This window comes from Culex pipiens, chromosome 2 (assembly GCF_016801865.2).
Source record: "Culex pipiens pallens isolate TS chromosome 2, TS_CPP_V2, whole genome shotgun sequence".
Classification (NCBI taxonomy): domain Eukaryota; kingdom Metazoa; phylum Arthropoda; class Insecta; order Diptera; family Culicidae; genus Culex; species Culex pipiens.
Window position 1 is genome coordinate 157582173 of NC_068938.1, and position 18520 is coordinate 157600692.

At 37.2% G+C, this 18520-nt stretch overlaps 1 protein-coding gene and 2 long non-coding RNA genes across 3 annotated transcripts in view; 1 reads left to right on the forward strand and 2 right to left on the reverse strand.

Moving 5' to 3' along the window:
• Nucleotides 1-17058, reverse strand: part of LOC128092974 (uncharacterized) — an 18089-nt gene extending 1031 nt beyond the window's left edge. The window contains exon 1 of the long non-coding RNA XR_008212142.1: nt 16954-17058. This is a non-coding gene — a long non-coding RNA (uncharacterized LOC128092974). The remainder of the gene's footprint in view (nt 1-16953) is intronic.
• Nucleotides 1-18520, forward strand: part of LOC120424759 (putative uncharacterized protein DDB_G0282133) — a 509335-nt gene that overhangs the window by 228517 nt on the left and 262298 nt on the right. The gene's annotated exons all lie outside the window — the stretch shown is intronic.
• The window catches only part of LOC128092972 (uncharacterized), a 76973-nt gene that overhangs the window by 58305 nt on the left and 148 nt on the right, over nt 1-18520 (reverse strand). The gene's annotated exons all lie outside the window — the stretch shown is intronic.

The window sequence follows — 18520 nt, forward strand, 5'->3', positions numbered from 1 at the left end:
AGTATTTGAATTTACACGCAAAACTGGTTTTCCTCCAGATTTTTAGAACAAAGTACAGTATATTTTAGGTTGTTCTGGTACAGGACACAATTTTGAATCAAACTGTATCAATTATTCAAAAGAGATGCAACAGGGACTGTGCAATACTATGTGAAAAGCATAATTCCACAGTTTATGAAACCAGTTTTATTCTTTTTTATTAATTAGTGTAGGAATCTAACCCTGGTCAACACTGGCTGACAGATCAACTATGGTTGACGTCTAGAGATGAGAAGAGTTAGTGAGTGACTATGAGAGTGTAACGCGGTCGGGCACGCGAGTGGTGGCGGCAATAAATATGATTATTAGCCGCCAGTGATTTGTTTTATTTCAATCCGGTGTATTTACCTGGCTCGGTGTTTACATTGGCGACGAGGAGAAAACATATTTTGGTAAGAAAATGCAATTTTACGTTTGGAACGGAAAAAAGCAGGAAACATTTTTTTTTATGGAGCAGGAGGAAGAGGAAGAGAAGGTAAGGGGAGCCGGACTGAGGGTGTGTGTGTTTGTTGTTTCATTGTGAAATGTCTGGTTTTTCGCGGAGTTAACGTGTTTGTATGTGTGCTGCACGGGCGCACTCTCGAGAAATTTTGTTTTCATGATGCACGATCAAGGGGTTCAGATTCAAGTTGGCAATAAACAGATTACCCAAAATTGGGTTAGCGGAAGTGCAATGTTTACCTGATACACGATGCTGAGGTTCAATAGGAGTTTTGGTTAATGTTTAGTTACGGTAATTAAAAAAAAAATCAGCAAAGAGTGGTTTTAGGGTAGATTTCTTGGACGAACAGTGGAAATTCCAGTTAAAAATGTGGAAGATAATTATTGATGTTTAGTGCAGTAAATTTCTATTATGTATTGGTAAAAAGAATGGTGTGTGAATATTAACGGTAGGTCTTGGGGGTGTTAGTATTTTAGCCGTTGTGGTTTTTTATGGATATTGGCTTAGTGCCGGATATTGGCTTAGTGCCGGGTGTTGGCTTAGTGCCGGGGGTTGGCTTAGTGCCGGAGGTTGGCTTAGTGCCGGAGGTTGGCTTAGTGCCGGATATTGGCTTAGTGCCGGGGGATGGCTTAGTGCCGGGGGATGGCTTAGTGCCGGGGGATGGCTTAGTGCCGGGGGATGGCTTAGTGCCGGGGGATGGCTTAGTGCCGGATATTGGCTTAGTGCCGGGGGTTGGCTTAGTGCCGGGGGTTGGCTTAGTGCCGGGGGTTGGCTTAGTGCCGGAGGTTGGCTTAGTGCCGGATATTGGCTTAGTGCCGGATATTGGCTTAGTGCCGGGGGTTGGCTTAGTGCCGGAGGTTGGCTTAGTGCCGGGGGATGGCTTAGTGCCGGATATTGGCTTGTGGATGAATACATGGAAGCCTGGTGAAGAGGAGGCTGGTGGATGTTCACTCATGCCTGGTGGAGAGATGGCTCGTGAATATCTGCTGTAAGGACTGGGGGAGAAGAGGCTTGTGATTGTCCACTCATGCCTGGTGGAGAGATGGCTTGTGGATGATTACATGGAAGCCTGGTGAAGAGGAGGCTGGTGGATGTTCACTCATGCCTGGTGGAGAGATGGCTCGTGAATATCTGCTGTAAGGCCTGGGGGAGAAGAGGCTTGTGATTGTCCACTCATGCCTGGTGGAGAGATGGCTTGTGGATGATTACATGGAAGCCTGGTGAAGAGGAGGCTGGTGGATGTTCACTCATGCCTGGTGGAGAGATGGCTCGTGAATATCTGCTGTAAGGCCTGGGGGAGAAGAGGCTTGTGATTGTCCACTCATGCCTGGTGGAGAGATGGCTTGTGGATGATTACAGGGAAGCCTGGTGAAGAGGAGGCTGGTGGATGTTCACTCATGCCTGGTGGAGAGACGGCTCGTGAATATCTGCTGTATGGCCTGGGGGAGAAGAGGCTTGTGATTGTCCACTCATGCCTGGTGGAGAGATGGCTTGTGGATGATTACAGGGAAGCCTGTTGAAGAGGAGGCTTCTGGATTTTCGCTCTGCCTAGCATATAGATGGCTTGTTAATATTTAGGCCTGGGGTAGGGGCTGCAGGCTTGTGTATGATCATCGAAAGGTGAAGTTAGAAAGATTTTTATTCGTCAACATTGTAACATTGTCGTAAGTAACAGTTACTGTTAAAGTTAGGAATTCAAGGTACAAACTACAAGGATATTTTAAAGGAAGTTCAGTAGTGCCATTAGGGATCATTTTTGCACAAGTTAACAGTTGAAATGATTGAAAAGTAACAGGAAAGTTTAGGGTATTTGGTAATTCGTTTGGGTGCAGGCGTGGTCGAATGGTTACGCTGTTCGCGTTGTAAGCGGATGATCAGGGGTTCGTTTCCCACCTTCTAATGACTTCCATTCGAATGGGGAGTAAAACGTTGGTCTTCGCCCTTAGTTGTTGTTAGGCCGTAGAGTCATTCCAGGCGTAGAAGTCGTCTCCCTGATATACGAACAAAAAAAAAACACACCAAACCAAACCTGCTCCTGGAAGAGTCGCTGGTCGGCGGCTGGACTTGCAATCCAAGGGTCGTCAGATCGAATCCGTGGGTGGAAGGAGTAAAAAGAGGTTTGGGTGCTCTCCCCATTCAAGCCTTCAGACTCCTAGTTGCGAGCAGAATCTTACAATAGGGGCCATAAAAGATCTGGGAACGTTAAAGTGGTAGGTTTGTTTTGTTGGTTGTTTTAATTCGTTAAGGTTATGTACTCATCAAACGTATACAAGAGGCAAGATATTGTGTTCTAATAATGTAGAAGTTGTAAAGCCAAACTTTAACCTGCTCTTAAATACTATAACACAATCAGTGATTAAACCTACAAAATACCTTTTTTTTATTACTGAGTTTCATTAGCAACAGGTCACAGGAGGAGGAGGTTTTGCCAGCACACGTATTTTCGTTCGGAGAGGTCTTACTGCGTTAGGCCGAATTCCGCGTGAACAACACACAGAGGAGAAGGATGAACCACGAGCTAGTGCAGCTCAACGGCAAACCGGGTTTTCAGAGAGTCACCTGGATTTACCGGATCCTTTGGGTCGTGCGCATGGCAAGAGAGCCAGGCGGGCGGGGTGCCGACCGGGACGGAGTGTGTGCGGCCCGGAGCCGAGTTGGCTGGCGGCTCACCTGGAGACTGCTGATGAACTAAGGGATGTCCTTAAGATTTGAAGGAGGATGGTTGCAAGATAGGGTTCTGTTTGGGGGTGCGAAGTTGTCTTCGTATTCCAGAATTGTCAGGTTGACGGATCCAATTCCGTTATAATTTGATTGTAGAAATAGTTAGGTGTTGTGGTAAGTTATTTTGTAGACGCTGCTATATGGGGTTGATTAAATGCTGGGGAATGTGTAACAGGAGTATTGATGCAGGGGGCTCTGATTGATAGGCACCGTGAAATTGTTAATAATCGGTAACTCCATAAGAAAATGAATGAGAAATAACTTATATTCAATTCATGTTTATTAGTTGCACTTATCATAATACATTTTGCCTAACTAATTACAAAATGCAGAGTTTTGGAGATACGTACAGCTACAAAATAATTCAGAAACAATTATTGGACGAAATAAGTTCAGTAATTTCAATCAATTAAGCGAGAGCAGATAAAACTGTTTAAAAAAAACTGCTACTTTTGCTAGGGGAGAAGAAAAAGGATAGGAAAGCTTAAGTTTATATCACAGAAAATTTGTCAGTTAGTTAATGAAGGCTAAGACTTTAACTGCAGGGCATAGGTACTTTCCCATCAGCTCTTGCAGCGCAAAGAACTGCTCCAGCTTGTTTCGGCAAATAACTTATTTGAGCGACTGTTATTGTTTTAAGATATAGAATTGTGAAACGATAGTTGAGGATTATCTTTATTCATTCAAATCTACCGGACTCAAAACAAAGGGAACAAAAAAAAACAAGTCATTTTTTTAGAAAGAGGCTGAAACAAGTGTCTTATAAAACCTAATATTATTTACATTGGAATCTATAAAAAAATACTATCTGAAAATGCTGCGTACAAGATTTTAGACTCATTAATTTATTGAGTAAATTTGCTCAAATTATAGGAAAATAGGGAAACGCTTAGCATTCTATTAACTTTAAATTAAATTGTTTTAAGTGAAGGAGGAGGTAGTACTGGATCGATAGGATAGCGGTTAACTGTAGTGAATTATGGATTTACAATTACAAGATTAATAAATGTGACGGAGCAACAATTAAATTGAACAGCTAAGAAAGGAGAGTGAAAGGACAAAACTTCATTGAGTGTAACGGCTTAGTTCAAAGTTCAAAGGGCGTGACAAGAGATTGTACTGTAAACATAAATGCTCGTTTGACTCAGCAAAAGATATAAGATTATAATACTATTGTTATCAACAAATACTAGATTAAAAATAAATCCACTCGTCTGTTCAGATCAGGGCAATCATGGGGACAAGCTAGTTTGCTAAACTGTTAAATTATCAATTGTGAAGTATCTATCATTTTCAAGGAAGAGAGGGATGTAGGAATCTAACCCTGGTCAACACTGGCTGACAGATCAACTATGGTTGACGTCTAGAGATGAGAAGAGTTAGTGAGTGACAATGAGAGTGTAACGCGGTCGGGCACGCGAGTGGTGGCGGCAATAAATATGATTATTAGCCGCCAGTGATTTGTTTTATTTCAATCCGGTGTATTTACCTGGCTCGGTGTTTACAATTAGTACGTAGTTTTTGGATCCTAAAAACGTTGCTAACATTTATTAATTTTAAGGATATGTAAAATGTTATTGTATCTTTTATTGAAATCATTTCAAAAAACCTTAAAAATTAAAATGTCTTATTTGCCAAGAAAAAAAAACACAGGAAAATCGAAAATTGGAAGCTTAACATTGAAAAACCAAGCTGGAAAAAAATTAGCATTGTTGTACAAAAACAGCCTATGTTATTTGAAAAACTTTAAAATGTTGTGTTTTCAGCTAATTTTCATTGAACTTTCAATATGATGTTTGGACAATATAAAAAAAATATTTATTGATATTGTAAGTGTTGATTTCTATAGTTTTTGCCATAATCTTCAATGTTCTATAGACATACGAGACCAAAAACATTAAAAAATATATTTTTAATTCAGGTAGCTACCTCGTGGGTGAGAAACGGCTGGAATATACTATTTCAACCCTCTTTTAAACTACAAAATGATCATTTCCTGATATTATTTAGTCGAATTCAGAATCTTTGCATACCAAATTTGAGTTATGTTGCTAATATTTCAACCACGTGGTAGCTACCGGACATATGGCGTCGCGGTGTTCATCATGCTTTCATAGCATGCTAAGGAAAATTTGATGCTTTTTCAGGGAAAACCGTTGATTCCGGAGACATCGGATTGTTTCCCAATGCGCCAGGTCTAGGGACAACGAATCCATGTGCTCTCTTCGGGAAAAGTGTTCTCCAGACCATTCTCCTTAGGCCTGACCATACCAGAAGTTGGCGCGTGATTTTCCCAAACCTGTAGGAGTAATTCCCATGTAAACTTTAACCCTGATGCGCGCAGCCAGTTTTCAACCAAATTAGCTGATATGGCGTCATCCATAAAGTATGTCACGCAAAAATCGGCCAAAATCAACCCCCTATGTCACACTTTGTCACACAAGGTTGAACCCCCCCTCAAAAAGTACGTCACATTTTGCCAGACCCCCCCCCCCCTTGTTTTCGATGGGATTTTTTATAGTTTTTATATCTTTAAACTCTCATAATTTTGGTATTTTTGCCAATTTTAAAAAGAAAAAAAATTGTCTAATTATTATTTTTTTAGAATAAACATTACGAAACAAAAAACAGTTTTGTATCTTTTAAAAATTATAAGACCTGGTATAACATTCAAGTATTAAAAAATCTTGAAAACTGTTTTTCACAGCTTTGTATCTAATAAGTTCAAACCATTTATAGCAGTTTTCTTATGAACACCCTGCTTTCAAAGCATTTATTTTCATCAAGCGAGAAGCTGCAAAAAAATGTGCACAGAAAAAAATAATGTAAATTTGGAAGCTTTGATTTTGGAAGGTTGAACATTACCTCTTTTATGATGTAATGTTACCTCAATTTAGACTGAAAAAGTGACATTACACCAGAAAAGTGGTAAAATTACACGTTTCCAGAGGTAAAATTACACCTTTTTTCTGACATAAAAGATGTACCCCTTCCCAGATGTAAATATTACCATGATTTTTTTTCTGTGTGACTATATAATAAATTTTAATGTGATAGGTACCGTCATCAGGGGTGACATTGGGTCTGGGGGTGAGTTTTGGGTCATACAAAAATGCAGAAATTTGTATGACCCAATCTCACCCCCCAGACTCAATGTCACCCCTGATGACGGTACATTTAAATAATAGTAAGCAAACAATTTTAGAAACGAGGATTTAATTTAATTGTGTACATTTCAAATTAATATTATGCAATCATAAAAAACAACCTAGCGTGACGTCACAGTCTCGCAAACCCCCCCCTCCCCCCTTGGTCACATCTTGTCACACCTAAGGTAACTCCCCCTCTCCCCCTAAGAGCGTACGTACTTTATGGATGACGCCTTTTTGGCATGAGGGTCCCTATGGGCATGGAGAACTTTTTGAAAAACGTTCCCACCCTAATACATACTCTAAATTGTTAAAAAATAAATTAATTTATCATTATCTTCAACAAATAGGGGAAAAATACATATTTTTATCACACTAAGCTTTTCGACCTATTCTCTTTTCACAATAAAGAGTTGCTTGGTCACTTTTATTTGAGCTATTTATTACTTTGAAACATCACTTTATGAAAGCTGTAGTACATGATCACAGCGCTGATAAGCCGATAATAGAAATGGGCTGAAAAAAGGGTATCTTTCCCCTTATTTTGTGAATGGTCACAACAACATTTTCAATTCGCGATTAAAAGCTCCATAATTCCGACAGATGGCGCAAAGCACCGAAGAATGACGATTCAATTTTTCGCTGATCGGTTATATAGAAATGCAAACTCAAAACTGAATTTACAGCTCTTAGAACAACTTTTGAGAAAAAATTCAAATAGTACGAGCGTAAACTATATGCCCTCTATAAATTAACGCAATAAAAAAATTATTGAAAAAAAATAATTTTGAAAAAAATATTGTTTAAAATGATAGAGCAGCAAAAGTTAACAAAATATCAGCTAGAATTTTTGCTCCAAAGTTTTTTTTAAACGCTGGAATTTAACAAAACAGAATTCGCATACATAACCTCAAAGGGCAAAAATTTCTACTCAACACTAGATGTCGCATGTCGTTTAGCTTATGAATGCCAATAGAGGATTTGCAGCAAAGCTAAAATACGCATGTCGCCACCTATGAACAAATAGCGAAAACCTATGATTTTTTGAAAAAATGTGTTTTTTCCTTCATAATCAACATTTTTATAAAACTTATGCAGGATTCGGTTGAGAAAAATTATTTCCAACAATTTGGTGTATAACTTTCCAACATTTGTTTGATTCTTCTATAGAGAATTTGCAGCAAAGCTAAAAGACACATGCCGCCACCTATGAACAAATAGCGTAAACCTATGATTTTTCGAAAAAATGTGTTTTAACCTTCAAAATCAACATTTTTATTGAACTTATGCCGGATTCGGATGAGAAAAATTATTTCCAACAATTTGGTGTATAACTTTCCAATATTTGTTTGATTTTTCTATGAGAAAACTGGAAATTTAGAAAAAGATAGTAATTTGGACTATTTGGCAAGAAAGTCTGTCAAAAATCAATGAAAATTGTTGAATATACGTTAACACATCTGTTATCATTTATATAACTGTTTATTTCTTTGATATTTACGGGGAAACTCATTTTTTCGTGTTCCAAAACATGTTTTTTAAAGAAAAAGTTCACAAATTTTTGCGCGCCCAAAAAATGATGTTCATTATTTTAAAGCAAAAAATTTTTCTCGTCTTTTGCAACTAGTTTCATTAAGATTGATGCAGGGAATCATGAGAAATAAGCGATTTTGTTCTTCAATCCAGCAGAAAGGAATACGATTTTTGGCAAGTAACCCCATTTTGGCGCCACCTACATTTGAAACACAGTCGCGCTGCAAAACCTCAATGAGAAAACTGTATATTTAGAAAAAGATAGTAATTTGGACTATTTGGCAAGAAAGTCTGTCAAAAATCAATGAAAATTGTTGGATATACGTTACCACATCTGTTATCAACTATATAACTGTTTATTTCATTTATATATACGGGGAAACTCATTTTTTCGTGTTCCAAAACATGTTTTTAAAAGAAAAAGTTCATAAATTTTTGCGCGTCCAAAAATTGATGTTCATTATTTTAAAGCAAAAAAATTTTCTCGTCTTTTGCAACCAGTTTCATTAAGATTGATGCAGAGAATCATGAGATATAAGCGATTTTGTTCTTCAATCCAGTAGAAAGGAATACGATTACGACTGTGTTTTAAATGTAGGTGGCGCCAAAATGAGGTTACCTGCCAAAAATCGTATTCCTTTCTGCTGGATTAAAGAACAAAATCGCTTATTTCTCATGATTCCCTGCATCAATCTTAATGAAACTTATTGCAAAAGACGAGAAACATTTTTTGCTTTAAAAAAATGTACTAAATTTTTGGGCGCGCAAAGATTTGTTTACTTTTTCTTTAAAAAACATTTTTTGGAACACGAAAAAATGAGTTTCCTTGTATATATCAATGAAATAAACAGTTATATAGTTGATAACAGATGTGTTAACGTATATTCCATAATTTTTATTGATTTTTGGCAGACTTTCTTACCAATTTGTCCAAATTACTATCTTTTTCTAAATTTACAGTTTTCTCATAGAAAAATCAAACAAAAATTGGAAAGTTGTTGGAAATAATTTTTCTAATCCAAATCCGACATAAGTTTTATAAAAATGTTGATTATGAAGGAAAAAACAAGTTTTTTCAAAAAATCATAGTTTTACGTAAGGCTACCAACTCTTGCTAAGCCAAAATCCGTATACTTTACCGATATGACACCATGGTATAACAAAAACTGTCAAGGAATTATTTAGATAAGTTTGGAATTTGGGAATTAAAAATATTTTTGTTATATGTTTAAAAGTTTACGAAATGCCAAGCCAAGCAATTGCTTTTACGAATAATATCATTGTTAGTGTTTTCACGAAAACATTTCTAGAGGTCCTATAAATAAAAGCACAACACAAGGTTTTCACAAGCCAAAATTTGATCTTTTATTTAATAAATATGTTTTGTAAGGATTTTGAAAAGAACAATCATTGACAATCAAGTTTGAACTGAGGGAAACCCGGAAAGTTATGCAAGTTATCCCTTTAAAATCAAACTGACAGTTAAATAAAAATATCTAACTAGAGAAAGCTTTGGCCCAATCAAAAAAGCAATGAAATTTTTATAAAGTTGTTAAAATTCCGTACAAATCCGTATTATGCAAAAAATTCCGTACAAAACTTCCGGCCTGTTAAAAATCCGCGGAGAAGGTTGAAAATCCGTACGGTAAGGAAAAAATCCGTACAGTTGGTAGCCTTAGTTTTACGCTATTTGTTCATAGGTGGCGACATGTGTCTTTTAGCTTTGCTGCAAAATCTCTATATATTTTTTCTGAAATTTCAGATCTGAGAAGATAAAATTAGCTTCAAAAATTAAAAAAAAAACATTTAAAAATCTGAAAAAAACTGAACACATTAAACAATTTTTGGAAAATTTTCTGGTGAATTGGTTCTCCTGCAAATCACCGAAAAAATTAAGTTTTGTTTGATCCTTTGAATAAATTTGAAAATTTATAATTTTCAATTTTTTATCAGCTTTTAGTGGAAAATTGCGTATGTCCTATGTCTCATGACGATCTTATCGAATTCAACCTATTTTCATTCAGATAATATTGATTTTTTTGTGTATGGAAATAATCCATGTTAGTAATATTTTCGTAACTATTGTAAACTTACCTTCAGATCTTCACAAATTTGGATGTAAACTACTTATAGAGGTGTTGAGAAAACTTTTCTACCAAACTCAATTTGATTCCAAGCCATTATTTTGAATTAAGTTGTAAATCTATCAAAGCCACTTCGACTATAAATGCCATTCAGTTTTACGGTACCGTCATTAGGGGTGAGATTGGGTCATACAAAAATGCTGAACTTTGTAAGACCCAATCTCACCCCCAGACCCAATGTCTCATTCATATTATGTGGTTTTTAAGTTGACTAGAAATTGAAGAGATTATAAAGCTTGATTTTTATTTGTAAATGTGCAATTTTTCTACATGAAGAGAGTAACTTTCACCAACTTTTGCTGTACAAAAATAAAAACTCCTGTGTTAGGATTTTTCTATAATTTCCAACAATGCAATGATTGTGCTTCACGCAGGCATAGTTGAATCAAACAAAAATTTGGTTGATTTTAAAAACTAGATTTTTCTAAAAGCAAGGCAGCTCTTAGAGCAAAACGTCAGAGCATGTATTTCATAACAACGCAGACTTTTGTGCAATTGAGAACAAAGAAGGTTTGATTCAACGCAAAATTTTGGTGATTGTTTTCATCAAAATAACTGATGGCTGATAGTACAACAATCATTCAGGTAATTTTCTGACCCGTAACTTAGAATTCATAAAAATTAGGGGAGGTTGGTAAAGAAAACATGACCAATATAAATGATATCAACACACATTTGAAACCTCAACTATACCAAAACAGGAAACTCTCTTATTCACAAGCTGCATTACACTCACGTACTTTTCATCGCTATAAGGCCATAAAATCACACAAATAGCTTCCCAAAATGCACACATCGAAAAATTGAAATCCAAAAAATACGGTGACATCTTCGCGATGGGTTTGAATTTTTAGGGAATGGCACGAACCAAACTTTGCCACCAGAGTTTCTCCGCCCTTCCGATTAGAGACATTACTCGTTCGGTTTTATGGAGGAACACATATTCCTGGGCAGGTTTTTCAAAATGTCTGATGAGTTATTTTCAATTTTACATTAAGTTTGTAAATTGTAAAAATAAGCAGGTTAAGTATAAAAATACAAATACAAAAATAGACCTTTTCAAAAAATGATCGTGTATTTTATGGAATGCTTGTTTTTTGTTCGCTCCCCAAAAAGGACTGCAATAAATTTGGACCGGGGGCTGTAAAAAAGTAAGACCGGTAAGCCCCCTCACACTCGCGGCAGCATCTGAATCCCGTAAAGGGCGGATTGGAGTCTGTGTCGGCGGTTGGTTAGCGGAATTACGAAAACGGGTGGGTGTGTGTGGATTGTGGGGGTGGCGACAGTCTGAACCCTCCTTCTTTCCCCACCCGGATGTTTGTCGTATGGCCAGCGCGCACGAGAAAGGTTTATATTCGACCAAAGTATGATTCATATGTAGCGTTTTCGGGCGATCCTTCGCCGATGATTTATTCCGACATTTTCGCTGAAGCTTCGTTTTTGCGCTCCGTCCGGAAAAGTTTACATCACAACCGAGAGGAGACGCGGCCTAAACCGGCGGAAAAACGGAGGCCCCCGCGCCGACGGAAATGACTGTGCAAATTTGGCCGGAGGCTCTTTGCAAAATGGGAAATCCTTCAAGGAATGTCACGCCACCAAGGAGCAAGGAGCGCTCGCTCATGCATACAGTCATACTTCATCTTACAGCGGGGCTTTTTCCAGACCAGAGAGAGCGTCAAGACGGAGTGGGAGATCGCACGAGCTGTTGCATATTAATGGAAGAAGTCACCCGGCGACCAGGATTCCGGCGGCAGCAGCAGGCTCGTGATTTGCATACAGCGTGCGCCGAATGCCCACAGCCAGAGAGCTACCGGAGGGAAATTTGAATAATTACAGTGACAGCAAAACCAACACGCACCGAGACTACGAGAAGAAAGGAAGGAAAAACCTTCAGGAAAAGTCTCGAGAAGCGCGCGCGGTTGACTTTTTTTACGAGTCAAGACGAATGTTTTAGGTTGCAAACTGGGAAATGTAAAATTTGGGAAGGTATGTTCGTGCCGAATGTGTCATAAATATTTTGGTTTGATTCTCAGGCAGAAATAACACAATTTGATTCTGTAATCACATTTTCTTGGTATGTTAAATTTACCATTTCAATGTATCATTGAACGAAAACGTCCTCCTGCATATCGTCGCCATCGTGCTAACTTGTCGTACGTGCATTTTGGGCCAAATTGAGTTAAGAACGCCATTTTGTGCAGCTCACAATGCCTCACCTTTTGACCTTCACAGATCCCCAAAATTCGTTTTCAATCCTGAGATATTCAACAAAAACCGAAAAAACTCCGTGCATTTTTGTCACTTTACATATGAAAGAAGTTTCAATCTTGTCGTGCTATCTTGTCACTCCATGAAAATTGATGTAAGTGCGACAAAAGGCCAAAGGGATTTCAGGCCAGGAAAGTCAGGATGCGTTTGTCGCACGTACAAGCTAGACTACCGTAAACATTTGTAATTATAACTCGGGACTCCAGTAACCAACTTCAACCAAACTTTGGGACAATGCACAGAATGGTGAGCCAAACAAAACGTGTTTGTTATTGTTTACATTGCGTAATCTCGTTTTTGAATATTCAAGGTCAAACATTAAAACGCGTTTTTCTCGGAACGTCAAAATGGCGGGTGCGACATGATAGCACGACGACGTCGATATGCTACCTATACGTTTTTTGCCTCAAAAAGAAAAGTGTTTCCTTATTTCAGTAAAAAATATCTATATCATTTTTTTTTAATTATCCGTTAGGTTTTATATCCTGTTTGAGTTATTCACAAAAAATATACTTCAATCTTCCACAATTTGAAAGTTAGGTCAACTATCTAAATACTAATTTTGTGGTATTTTTGAAAGTTACATTTGAATGATGATTGGAAGAACATTTCAAAACTTTGGAATGTTTGGATCTCAGATTTAAATCTTGAAAATCTAACCATCACTTTTTTAAAACGACGGCAGATTTTTTGGCGAATTTTTGCTTAGGGGAAAGTGGGGCAAGTGTAACAAGCTAAGGAAATGCTCGTTATAACCCATCAAAAACGTTGGAAAATCTGTCGAATTTTTCATAATCATCTTATTCCAGGTCTTGACTAAGACTTTGATAGAACAAGTTTTTAAAAAATCCTGTTTTTTAATTTAAAAAATTGATTTTAAAAATTTAGATTTTCCGTACGTTCTACTCAACTAGTGGGGCAAGACGAACAACCCGTTGGGGCAAGAGGAACAATTCATGTAACAACATGTCAATTTGCTAACAAGTGAACTGTTATCACTTAGAAACATCAGATTAGAATGTTTTTGAATCGTTTCTTTCATTTTTAGATTAAATAATAATATTTTATTAAAAAATTGATCGTTTTTACGAAAAATAACATTACTTAGATGAAAAAAAGGAAATATTAAAAATATCACTATATTTTGCATGGACAATTTTTTTTAACAGTTGTTTATCAGTTTTCAAGTATTTTTATGTATTTTTTTCCCAATAAAATATGCTGTTGCAGCAATTCGTAATTTTTTCCATACTAAAAATACATATGGTACACTTGCCCCACCTGAACAAGTTTTTTTTTAAACTCTCAACAAAAATAACCAAAAGTTAAATCATACTTTATAAAAGGCGCAAGTCATTGGTAGGGACACTACTGATCTAGGAAAAATAGCATTATTTTGCCTTATTTTGTACTTTCCAAATATTATAAGAAAACAAAGGTTTAGAGAAAAACTTAAATAAATCTTACGCCCCGTGGCGTTTACGTCTTTTTGGCGGATATGTGGTAGTAGAATCAGTTAATTGCATTGCTAGCAACAATTCCTCATACTGGAAATAATCAAAATTGTAAAAATTACGGCCTTTCGAGCGATTGTTCCTCTTGCCCCGTATGGTCGTCTTGCCCCACCTTCCCCTACACGCGAAAAAAAAGTCGGAACGACGTTTTTGATCGCAAAAATTACAGATTTGGTCGAAAAAAATAAAGATTTGATCAAATTTAGTTCTGGAAAGTTCTGGGATCATCTAGACATCCTTACAAATCACTAGAAAAAAGAATCGTTCCGATTGATTGAGTCAAGCTCAACAACCAGCGAGTTGAATTTACTGTTCCAAATTTTTTGAGGGCTTGAAAGTTGGAATGTTAAAAAAGTTGAATTTAACGAGACAATTGCCGATTGGAGGTTTCATGGAATTGCAAAAATAGTGAAAAAGGAGTAAAATACGGAGTGTTAGATATTTTGTTCAGTCATTATAATAAATACAAATAATATGAACTTTTGCGTTTATGAATGAAAATATAAATTTTTGAAAACAGTTATTTTCAGATCAAATATCTGGACAAAATATTATTAAAACCTCTTCTAAAACTAAATCAAATTTGCAATTGAATACCTAGTACTGAACAAATTTTGCTTTGATCAACACAGCAAAAAATCCGATGGTAAAATCGCATGCAAAAGCATGCACATCACCTTCGTCAAAATAAACACTTAATATTACACACTGCATGTACAGTTTTTGCAAACACAAAAAAAAAGATGCAACCGACGGGATTTAAACCTAGCACCAACAGTAAGGACTGGCACCTTAGTCCACTCGGCCATCAGACCGATGAAAAGCTGTAGGGATAAACGCATATATGAGTTTGACATTTCGGTAGAGTAGGTTTCCCATACTGATGGGCTACATATTTCGGGGTGTAAAATTACATAGAATTGCATGAATTAGTGCAATATTTATTTTACACCCAGGCTTTTTACACGCAGCTGGATTACTACATTTTTAGCTGTGAAATGTACTGAAGCTTTAGATATAAATTCTCGATTTTTAATGGTTTTTTTGCATGAAAAAAAACTAATTGAAAGAAAAGCATCCCTGAAAAAATAAGTTTTATAAACTGAGAAAATTTTCACGGAACTTTGAAAATCGGGCAATTTATTTGATGAAAGTGAATTATTCTATGTATTTGATATCTCGGAAACTATTGGTTAGAGTTTCGATGTTAAAAATTGAAATGTTGAAATGTTGATTGCACATTTGGTCAATTAGGCTACTTTTATGTAGTTGTTAATATCGGAGGGATCATCGAGGTAGAGAAGCTTGGAGAAAGAGAAGTTTACAAACCGATGCACAGTGATTCTAAAGGCTGTTTTGACGAACTTAATTGATTAGAGCTAAAAGTACGCATTTTCGAGCTTTGACATATTCTACAACTTTGTTCAGCGTTGTCATGGCCTACTTTTGGTCAAATTTGTTTTTCGAAATACTCATCACACTTTTGACAGTTAAGAGATAAAGCTTTGGTGTCTGCGGCAAAGTTGTAGGGCAAAAAATTTCCACAAACTTTGTCGAAGATGTCAAAGCTCTATCTTTGCGTTGAATATCAGTTTTGGAACCTTTTTCATAAATCCCTGCCAATAAACAGTTTTTTAACAGAAACCATGTTAAATTTTGATTTTAGACGATTACAATGTTCAAAAGAATTGTCAGTAATATCAAAACAAACAATTTTGTCAGAGACACCAAATTGATAGGATCTTTATGTGATGAGTTATAGCAAGATTTTGTGATAATTTAGCTACTTTTCGAGCTCGGTATACAAAGCCTCGGGCAAATTTGGGCAAAAACCTACACAATAGGCTTCAAGTATGACTATTCCGCAACAAAATGTGAATCATTCGTCCGAAGTTTTAGTTTTTTTTTTTTAGTTTTCCGAGCATTCCAATTTATTTTATTTTTGATGATTATTTAAATTCATTTAGGATACTTTTAAGGTACATTTGCCATTTTTGCGATTTATTTGGACACACAAAGCGTGTAGGCCAGACTCTTGCGAAAATTTGGATGGCGACTGAACAAATCATCGAGACATGGAGCAGTATTGAAAAAGCGAAAATCGGCTAACTTAGTCGACTGATTATCGGTTTCACGTAATTTCACGATAAACGTTTAATTTCACTGAGACCAAAATTCAAGGATTTCCTGTGCTCTGCCAAATTCTGACAATCAACTGTCCCTGATCATCATTATCCATAAAATTATATTTAAATAACTTTGGAAGGCAACAGAGGTGTCAAATATTGCATGTCAAACAAACTTTGTTTTCGAAGACGAACTTTTCAACTTTTCGATACTCAAACATATCAACTTTGTCTCATCAGCGATAAAACACTCATCTGCATGCGCCTACCAGCCTAGAACGAAGGCGTTGATGAATCAACCCATCATGGAGAGGGCGCCATCATTTATGTTTCAGCGCCACATATCTACCACCCACACCAGAACTTGAAACCAAAAAGAAGAAGAAAAAAAAAGACTCGCAGAGCTTTGCACACCGCCGATAAGGATCTTCGTGTCTCGTGGGAATCATCACTCTGTCACCCGACATCATCGAGTTCTTTTTTTTTTCTTTCTTTTTGTGTTGTTGTCGTCATCCATTGTGTAACGCCACGATAGCGAAGGACCTTTATCCTTGAACTGCTCGAGGTAATAAAAACCTCCAGACGACACACTCAAACGAAGGCAGTTTGGAAATTGTCAATTTCGGGCGCTGCTGACAGTTGCCGGAACGCAACAGCGAGTTCAACGCCAGGTGTCGCTGCGTGCGTAGTTGTGAGGCCCAAGATCTTCTCCCCCGCAAGGGCCGTGTCCAAAAATCGTCCAGACTCAGACATTACATAAGAGCAGCACCCGGCGAATCCCAAAGAACACACCGAAACGGCGAAGGTGTATTACACAATCGCCGGAATTTATGCTTCTGCTGGGAAGCGTACGGAAAAATTCTGCGCCTGCAGCGCTGCTACCCACAGCACACCACTGAGTCACATCGCGCCGAGAACCTTGCGCTCATATATTTTTTGAAGGGTATTCCGGTTTGTTTGGTGGAACTCGCCGCTAGGTGGCGCGTTCGTTCTATTGTTTGAGAATTGTTCTCTTACATTTTTTCGCAAATTGGATTTTAATTATTAATTTCATTTCGCCGTGTGAGAGCTCCTCGGACGTGGGGAAATCCAGCGAGAAAAGTTGGTTCTAAGCGTTTTTTTGCTTCTTTTTTTCCCCCCACTGCACAGTGGGCGAAATGGAACCCAAAATCGGACTTAATTGAACGCGGCTGATTCCCTGGTATGAAAAATAGTGTTTCTTATGTAAAAAAATCCGGGAAATCGATTGGTGATGGTTTCATCCACCGCACAAAACGGCAAAGGGTCCATTTTGTCCAAATACCCCATTTTTTAACATTTTTTTTTTTGAAAATCGGTCTGTATTTAGAGCGGAGGCTTAATGCGGCCATCCAAAATGCACATAACTTATGTGAAAATGTCCCAGGAATCCAGTAAAAATAACCACTTGCTCCGCAAAAATCATCTATGGTCCATTTAACCCCAATTTCGCTATAAAATCATTTTAGGCCGTTTTCAAATGTTAGGTCAGATTTTAGGAATCTGAAAATATTTTTATCGTAAAGATCAGACAATTTTACATAAGAATGACGATTTGCACTTGATTGTTTGACACATTTATGTTGATATAGAAATTAAACTAAACAAAAATATTGAAGAATCAGTTTTGGGCCAATTTTCTCAAACGCAGAATAAACTGCATTTTACATAATTTTTATTTTGATCAACATAAATGTGTTAAACTATCAAGTAAAAATCGTCATTATTATGTAAAATTGTCTGATCTTTACGATAAAAATATTTTCAGATTCCTAAAATCTGACCTAACATTTGAAAACGGCCTAAAATGATTTTATAGCGAAATTGGGGTTAAATGAGCCATAGATGATTTTTGCGGAGCAAGTGGTTATTTTTACTGGATTCCTGGGACATTTTCACATAAGTTAAGTGCATTTTGGATGGCCGCATTAAGCCTCCGCTCTAAATACAGACCGATTTTCAAAAAAAAAATGTTAAAAAATGGGGTATTTGGACAAAATGGACCCTTTGCCGTTTTGTGCGGTGGATGAAACCATCACCAATCGATTTCCCGGATTTTTTTACATAAGAAACACTATTTTTCATACCAGGGAATCAGCCGCGTTCAATTAAGTCCGATTTTGGGTTCCATTTCGCCCACTGTGCACTGGTGTGAAGTTGGCAATCTAATCAGCTTTTCTCGGATTCTTCCAGATATCTTGGTCCTAGTCTGGTTTCTTCATCCTCTGGGATCGACCGTTTACGCGTAACTTCCACTTGAACTGCTACTGCGGAAAAATCTTCCTGTTCCAATGAAAATCTAATTTATTTCCTCTTCTGCCTGTTGGCACTTCACTTTATAGGCATTTTCCCGCGGCCATTAGTGTTAGTGACACTTCACACGTCACGCTAAAGCACCTCGATATTGCCTTTTCCTTTGAAGAACATTGTCGGCAATCCTTCAACTTTTCCGACACACACTGGTTCAAATGCACACACCACTTTTAATTACATTACATAACAATTCAATAGCAAAGAAGCAACAAACAAGTACTTATTGCCCCTCTCCCCCTCTACACCGCAAAAG